The following is a 9176-nucleotide window of genomic DNA, read 5'->3' as shown; positions in this document are numbered from 1 at the left end:
TCCGGGAGGTGAAGCTTGTGGACGAAGTTGAGAAGCAAGCACATGTTTTGCCGTCGAAGATCGCGGATCCCGAAGCCACCTTCCTGCACATCAACACACACCTTATCCCAAGCAATTAGACAGCGAGCACCCGAGCAAGTATCCTTGCCGGTCCAAACAAAAACACGACGCCTACGATCGATTTGCTCAACCACACCAGGAGGGAGAAGAAAGGAACACATAAAGTACGTGGGGAGGTTGTTGAGAACCGCGTTGCAGAGGACGAGCCTGCCGCCAGATGAGAGAAGGAGAGCACGCCAACCGGAGAGGTAACGGTCGAACGAGCGAAGGAGCGGGCCGTACGCGGAAATGGGGAGTTTGAGGGGGAGAGGGGAAGGCCTAGGTACGGTTGGGGGAACGACAAGATAGGACAGCCGAGAGCCGCCGCCATCGCGATGACGTCGGCTCTATCACAGTGCAAAATCGTAAGTTTTAAGTTTCACCTCTGAAACCTGGTATGAGCGACCGACAAAATCATGAGTTTCGTCAGAGCTGCAATTGACAGAACCATCAGTTTCAGAAATGAATACTTAAAGCTTGGTGTGCCCTTGTAAGGGATCCAACAAGGTTCGTATGAAAGCAAGCATTGTAAAACATATGATTTGGGGACTACTCGACACCCTAACCTAGGGTGTGGCTATCTCATTATATAGAAGTAACCAAGGGGTACAATACAATGTTACAATACATGTATACAGAGGCTACGTGTATATACAGTCTAACACCCTCCCTCAATCTTAACTATGTCCTGAAGTACAAAGCAAGTTAAGATTGCGCCTACAGCCTACAAACTGTGGTTGTGGAAGAGGCTTCGTGAAGATGTCAGCAAGTTGATCCCTTGATGAGATGAACTTGATACAGAGTAGCTTCTGTGCAACACGTTCCCGAACAAAGTGACAATCCACCTCAATGTGTTTTGTCCTAGCATGAAACACCGGGTTAGAAGAAAGATATGTAGCACCAATGTTGTCACACCACAGGACCAGAGGATGAGCTTGAGGGCACGCAGCTCTCTCAACAGAGATTGTACCCATATGATCTCAACGGTCGCATCAGCAACAGCTTTGTACTCAGCCTCAGTACTACTGCGAGACACTGTTGCTTGCTTGCGAGCATTCCAGGCGATCAAGTTAGGACCCAGAAATACGCATAACCCCCCGTGGATCGCCTGTCATCGGGACTACCAGCCCAGTCAGCATCAGAAAACACTGAGAGTTCATACGCCGGTGCAGACTGAAGAAGCAAGCCATAGGAGGCAGTAAGGCTGACATAGCACAAAATACGCTTCACAGCTGACCAGTGAGACGTCCTGGGTGCATGCAGAAACTGACAGACACCGTTGACTGCATAGGAGATATCAGGCCTGGTAATAGTAAGGTATTGCAGACCACCAACGAGACTGCGATACTCACTAGCATCATCAGACGAGAGAGTCACCATCAAGAGCAGACAACCGATCAGTGGCAGACATCAGAGTATTAACAGGTTTGCATTTGAGCATTCCAGCACGACGCAACAAGTCCAAGGAGTACTTCTTCTGAGTGAGAGTCAAACCAGCAGAGGACCGTGAAACCTCAAGACCAAGGAAAAAGTGAAGAGAACCTAAATCCTTGACAGCAAAATCATCACGGAGAGCAATCACAAGGCGATCAGCAGCAACAGATGAACTAATGAGAATGATATCATCAACATAAACCAAGAGATACATCGTAACCTCAGGACGATGTAGGAGAAACAGTGATGTATCAGCAGTGGAGGGAGTAAACCCAAGAGCCCGAAGAACAGAGCCAAGGCGAGCATGCCATGCACGAGGAGCCTGTTTGAGGCCATACAGTGCCTTAACCAGTCGACAGAGATGATGAGGCCGTGTTGGATCAACAAAACCAGGCGGCTGACGCATATAAACCTCCTCCTCCAGAATGCCATGGAGAAAAGCGTTCTGCACATCAAGCTGACGAAGGAACCATCCGCGAGTAACCGCAAGAGACAGTAGTAATCGAATGGTAGTAGGCTTGATGACTGGACTGAACGTGTCTTCATAATCAAGACCATACCTCTGTTTGAAGCCCTTGGCAACTAACCGTGCCTTGTAGCGTTCAATGGAGCCATCAGCATGTCTCTTGACTTTGAAAACCCACTTGGAATCAATGACGTTGACACCAGACACTGGAGGAACAAGATGCCAAGTGTTATTCTTTTGTAGAGCCTGAAACTCTTGTTCCATTGCATCACGCCAATGAGGAATACTCAGTGCAGCCTGAAAGTGACGAGGCTCTGAAGTCGGGTTGGCGGCAGTGTGAGCCATGCATGCAGCAAGCCACGCGACCGTCCCATCCGTGCACTCCTTTGGACAAAATACACTGGATTGGCTCCTTGTGCGAGGACGCAGAGTGACAGCAGGTCCTGCCAGCAGAACCGGTGCAGCAGAGGATGTCGATGAGGACGGTACAAAGCCGGGCGAGATGGGCTCACAGGGGACCAAAACAGTGCTGGTCGGAGACCCTGGCAGCAAGACCGACCCGGCCGGTGCAGGAGACTGGACCTCCGGGCTAGTGGCAGTAGTAGCCGACCCAGGCAAGGGGCCCGCCAGTGGCCCGGGCGAGCCACGCGAGGCTGGCGAAGCCTGCGAGCCAGGCGAGGCGGCCGCTGGTGAGGCCGCTGGCATGGACGAGGCCCACGAGCCAAAAGAGCCCGGCGCTGGCGAGCCCACCTCCCGCAGGGCCAGCGTGGGGCCAGGCGGGGCCAGCATGCGGCCGGACGGACCCGGCACCCGTGAGGCAGCCTCCGGTGGCGAGATGAGAACGGGTTGGCGGGTGCCGCCCGACATGCATGATGCATGCACATCCCGATCAGGAGGATCATCCGCAACCTGTTCATCAAGCAGCTCGAGCCGAGCACCGCATCCAATACTTGCAGCATGATTAGGGAGCAATGCAGGGGCATATGCAACATCCACAAATTGATCAAGCGTAGGTGTAGACATGGGCACTGGTGGTGTAGAAGTGGTAAGGTCAGTCGGAAGTGCATGAAAAGGGAATACATTTTCATCAAACACAACGTCACGAGAGATGTAGACGCGGTTGGTAGGAACATGTAAGCACTTGTACCCTTTGTGAAGATAACTATACCCGAAAAAAACGCACTTCTTAGACCGAAACTCTAGCTTGCGCTTGTTGTATGGATGGAGGTGAGGCCAACATGCACACCCGAACACTTTGAAGAATGTGTAGTCTGGAATCTCATTAAGCAGAAGTTCAAGTGGGGTTTGCATTTTCAGGAGTCTCGAGGGAAGCCTGTTAATGAGAAAACAAGCTGTGGAGAAAGCATCACTCCAGAACCTAAACGGGACGGATGCATGAGCTAGCAAGGTTAAGCCCGTTTCAACAAGATGACGATGCTTACGCTCGGCAGTACCATTCTGCTGACATGTGTGGGGACATGACACGCGGTGCGAAATCCCAAGTTTGTTAAAGAACGAGTTGAGGTTGTGGTACTCACCCCCCCCCAGTCGGATTGGACATGGATGATTTTCTGCTTAAGAAGACGCTCAACGTGTGCTTGAAACTGAAGGAAGACATCGAACACATCAGACTTACGCTTAATAAGATATAACCAAGTAAAACGGCTGTAAGCATCAATGAAACTGACATAATAATTGTGACCACTGACAGATGTCTGGGCATGGCCCCATACATCAGAAAACACAAGCTCAAGAGGATGTTTCACAACACGACTAGACTCTGAAAAAGCAAGCTGATGACTCTTGCCCCGCTGACAGGCATCACAAATAGTTTCAGCAGTTTTATTGGACACAACTGGGAGATCATGACGATGCAAAACATGTCGAACTATGGGAGCCGCCGGGTGACCAAGGCGCGCATGCCAGTGTGTAGGCGACACACGAATACCACTGAACACCTGAGGAGAATACGGCATGGAAGATGGGCGCGGCGCATCAAGTGCATACAGGCCATGGCGAAGACGACCGCTAAGTAGAACGGCCCTCGTGTCCTGATCCTTGATAAAGAAACAAAAAGGGTGAAACTCAGCAAGGACATTATTATCACGAGTAAGTTGAGGAATGGACAACAAACTACGCGTAGCAGAAGGAACACGAAGGACATTAGATAGATGCAATGTGCAAAAATTGTGTGCAAGGAGAGAGGCCTGACCAACATGGGAGATGCGCATACCTGCTCCGCTGGCGGTGTGCACCTGATCATGACCATGATATGGCTCCTGAGTGGAGAGCTTACCCATCTCACCGGTGAGGTGGTTGGTAGCTCCAGTGTCCATGTACCATGCGGGATCAATGGAATAAGACGGAGTGCGACCATGATCATGACTTGTCACGGCGGCGGCGGCCTGCTTGTCGTTCCCTTTTCCATTGTTGTCGAGGCCCAGAAAATCTTGCTTGTAGCGACGATGACAGCGAGAGGCAATGTGGCGCTCAAGACCACACAGCTGGCAGGCCTGTGGAGCACCACAAGAGGAACAGCATGCCACTGGCCGGTTACCACCCATGATGGTCGGAGCATTGCCCCGCGAGGATGGTTGTGAAGTCGGCGCAAGCTTGCCACCTGATGACCGTTGGGGCTTGCCACGAGTGGCGGCATTGGCAGAGGCAAAACTGGGGGAGGCCCAACGCGCCTTAATGCGCTGCTCATGGCCAAGCAGACGTGCATAGAGCTCACGAGGTGGGAGCGGATCATCGCGGCCATGAACATTCTCAATGAGGTTGTCATAATCATCATCAAGCCCATTGAGCACAAAGGTGGTGAACTCCTCATCCTGCAGCGATTGACCAACTGAGGCCAATGTGTCGGCAAGACCCCGCATCTTGTTGAAGTAGTCGGTGATGCTGAGATCGCCAAGCTTGGTCTCGCCTAGCTCGGTGCGTATAGAGTGAGCACGCTCCTGAGACTGAGAGGCGAAACTGGTGTGAAGCGCCGCCCATGCCTCCCGGGACGTAGTGGCGAAGATGACCAGCGACGAGAAGCTCGGAGTGAGCGAGGACTGGATGGCGGAGAGGATGGCCTGATCCTGAGCCACCCAGGTGTGGTATGCCGGATGGTGAGGGGTGCACACGGGATGGATCCATCAACGTATCCTTCCAGATAGCGACTCCGCAGAAGAGGGAGCACCTGGGCACGCCAGGACATATAGTTGTTCGGCGTGAGCTTCACCGGCAGCAGATGTGAGAAGTAGAACGGCGCCAGCACCGTGGCCGAATCAGCGTGGGCATGCGGCGATGCATACAGGCCCATTGACGAGGCCGCCCCAGGATGTGCAGGATACATCAAGTAGGACGGGTAGGATCCGGAGGAAACCGCCCCGGGGGCGCCGTAGTGTGCCGGAGGGGCGCCGTAGGATGTCGCGGGCGCAGCGTGGTAGGGAGCCGAGGGATCGCCGTGGTATGCCGCGGCCGGAGCTACGTGCGAGGAGACTGCCGCAGCCCCTTGCGGGTGCGGGGACGACGCCGGGTAGGTTAGCGGCGGAGGAGCGCCGTAGTAGGGATGCGGCGGCGGAGCGCCACAGGGCTGCTGCGGAGGTGGCGTCCCGTAGGTTTGAGGCGGTGGCGGCCAAGACGACGGCGGGGGCGGCGCACCATAGGCTTGGGGCGGCGCCGGCCAAGACGACGGCGGCACCAGCGGCCCACCGTGGACCGTGGGAACACCCCCCGCAGGAGGAGCAGCGCCAGGAGGCACCGCACCGGACGGGGTGGCGGCGCGACCTCCCGATCCGATCGGGGAGTCGGCGAGGTCGAGGCACCGAAGGCCATCGCGAGCGGCTGCGAGGCGAGGAACGGTGAGGCAGTGGTGAGGGCCGGCACCGCGGCAGCGGGAGGAACCGAGGTCGGCGCGGCGGCGGCGGTGGCGGCGGCAGCGGAAGACATCGTAACCTAAACTGATATCATGTAAAACATATGATTTGGGGACTACTCGACACCCTAACCTAGGGTGTGGCTATCTCATTATATAGAAGTACCCAAGGGATACAATACAATGTTACAATACATGTATACAGAGGCTACGTGTATATACAGTCTAACAAGCATGATGTCTTATTTTATCAATTGGATGGGACTAAAGTAAATTTTTGTATGAAAGCAAGCATGATGTCTTTTTATTAATTTACTAAGATTGTAGCTATATTTCTCAAAGCAAACCAAGACATTATAAGAACGGAAAAACTGCATTCATGCTTGTTGAGGTGGTACTTGGCGATCCAAAGGCGGCGGTCCAAGGTGGTGTTCGGCATGGCAACGTCAACAAGGATCAGTCGTAGTGGGGTATATGTGGTGTGCTGGTGGAGGTCGGGGCAACAATGTCGACCCTTGCATAGCCACGACCAAGGCGGAGACGACGGTGTCGTTGTGCTAGCAAGAAGAGAGGCTAGGGTGCCGAGTAGTAGCAGGTGGCCGGTGTTGTTGGAGGAGGAAGGGGTGGTGTGGCTTGTCGTAGGCATCTAGTAGAGGAGCTCGGCTAGATAAAGAGGCAGGGCGATGCCGGTGCGATCGTGCAGCTGATGGTTGTAACTACAGAAGAGGTGTCACAGGTGGCTTGCTCGGTAGCTGGTGGGCGTGGGAGATGCAAGTGGCAGTGAAGAGCTGCAGTGTCTCGCAGCCATAGGTAGGAGGATGCGTGGGACGCGGACGGAGCAGGAGCTCGTCACCCCTAGGTAGCACGCTGGAGTCGCCAGACAGGGCGATGAAGCTTAGACGTTTCGTGCGCAACGGTGGCCTCCCGAGGTGAAGTGGTCGATCAGGGAACCGAGAGGAGGCGCAACAGGGGAGGAAGGTCTCAGGCGACAACGGCTAGCTCACCGAAAACGGGTGGAGCGGCTTGAGGCAATGGTACAGTGACACAACACGAGTAGGCCGGTTGGGCACGAGGCCAAAGCGAGTGGGCGCTCAGGGGTGGGTGGGAGATTAGGGTGAGAGAGAGTGTGTGAGTGAGGATCAGGGCTATTGGGTGATTGACTAGGGTTCATAGCACAACTTCAAACAACTAAAATTTAGCAACATGTGAGTACCTTGATTATCTCTCCTTCATATGTTATTTGAAGGGGAGAAGGTAATGTTATGATTGCACAGGTAGGTGACTAGATGATTAGCTTACGACCTCCTTCACATATGATCTCTGATCATAAGTCTAGTAGACATAAATGTAGTATGATGCTTGGTCGCTTGCTCCAGCTTCATCGCTTAATGGTACTCACCCTTGCGAGAACAACAAAAACAACAGATGTAGGTTACAACTTCAAGTAGGAGGTTGAGTCACGACCCTGCTATGTGGAGTTCCTCGGTGAAGATGATTAGATTATCAAGTCTCGGCGGTAGCTTGGATCCGATGGGATGGGACTGTTGCTCTATGTTTCCACCACTTAGGCAATCTTGGGTTTTTCCTACACCCAGACTACTGATCACTTCTGTTGTCTTAATGTAATGTTAGACCAAGTGATCTATGTGTAATAAATTTGGATCTTGGCACTGGTATGCCATATTCGTATATATCTATGTTGCCTCTTTGGTAATGGAAACGATATTCAACTTGTAAAAGACGCGACGTATCAGTGTGTGTATGATATGAAGTCATATGTTTCAATGGTACTATATGCACTTCTATTCTAGAAATGAGTCGAAAGGCCTATATTTAGAATGGTAACGCATATGGGGCCTTACAGATATTGACGGAGTAGTGTAGTTGGATGAGCTAATTTACCTTTTTTTTTCTCCACTGCACATCATCTTATGGAAAGCATATCTAGCGCCTGTTCGGCAGCTCTCCGTGGGACGAGACTTGCCTGCTCCCCCATCGTGTGCCCATCCGTGCTCCCGTCTACGTGGCTTGATTTGATTGAAGCAAAATAAGGCCCAGCCCCACCCCCTTAAAATCAAGGGGGAGATGATTAGATTAGAATGAAAAAAGGAAAAAAGACAGCCGTAAGATTAAGTGGGAGCACGGATGGGAGCACGGGAAGGGAGCAGGCAAGCCGGATCCCTCTCCGTGGAGCGGAGCGCGCGGAACGGCATTTTATCAGCTCCGCAAATTAAAACTAGATTGCCACTCCGCTCCGGCATGGAGCCGCGGAGCGGAGGGAATCCGAACGCGCCCCTATTGTAGATTTTTTATACCCTCTATGGAAAATAAACATTTGTGTTTACGATTAGACGAATTATCTCAACCTCGAATAAACAAAGTTTCTCTTGATTATTCCATGTTTCTCTTGAGTGTCTCGCCTCTGGGAGCTCCTCGCCTAGTTCGCGGGCCGTTCGTCCAGCCGTGCGGGCGGCGAGGAGGCGTGGCGATGGTGCGCGAGGGAGCCCGGCGAGTCCTCGATGTCATGGCAAGGCAGGACCTCGCCTGCGCGACCGCTTCCTCCCTCGACGCCGGTGGCCGGGAATGCCGTACGTGGGCGTCGGGGACTAGAGGCACGCGCGGTGACGGGAGGAGGAAAAGGTGGGGAGAGAGATAGACAAAAAGTTGGGGAGAGAGACGAAAAGGTGGGGGAGAGAGGAGATGTGTGACTGCAGGTGGGGCAGCGCCTGCAAAAAGCAAATGCCGGCGTCCCCAACTGCCCCCCGGCGGGCTGGGTGCGGGGTGGGCGTGCCGGCGCTAATTTTTGCAAAATCCGGCGCAAAACGACGTCTTGGGGGCTTGGCTGGGACGTTTTTACCCGCCGGTGCTAAAAAAAGGTGCGTGGGGGCGTCCTGGGGGGGCTAGTGGAGATGCTCTAACCACATAAAAAGTGAAGGAGCTACTATCAAAATAGTATATGTAAAACTTTCTCTCCCAAGATCAATACTAAAATGACTAGCGACGAAGGGGCTGTCGGGAAAATGGCGACTCCCACCCTCTCCTCCCACCAGCGCCCATGGCGACTCCCATGATCCCACCCTCCTCACCCAAATCCAACCAGCCAAATCTGTTTCCCCTCCAATGGATCCTTTCAATGATCCACGTTCCATTGCTCATCAACTGGATTTTTCATTTGGACATCATTTCAGATCTCAGGTTCGTGATCTATTTGCCTCGGTAGTCAACCCGGTCTCCCCTTCATCTGGTTTCATCTTGGTGGTTTCTTTTGAAAGATCAAGGTTCAGACTTGATCCATTGAATGTAAGTCTTGCTATC

Source organism: Triticum urartu, chromosome 2 (genome assembly GCF_003073215.2).
Source record: "Triticum urartu cultivar G1812 chromosome 2, Tu2.1, whole genome shotgun sequence".
NCBI classification, from domain to species: Eukaryota; Viridiplantae; Streptophyta; class Magnoliopsida; order Poales; family Poaceae; genus Triticum; species Triticum urartu.
Note: the sequence above shows the minus strand (reverse complement) of the source record.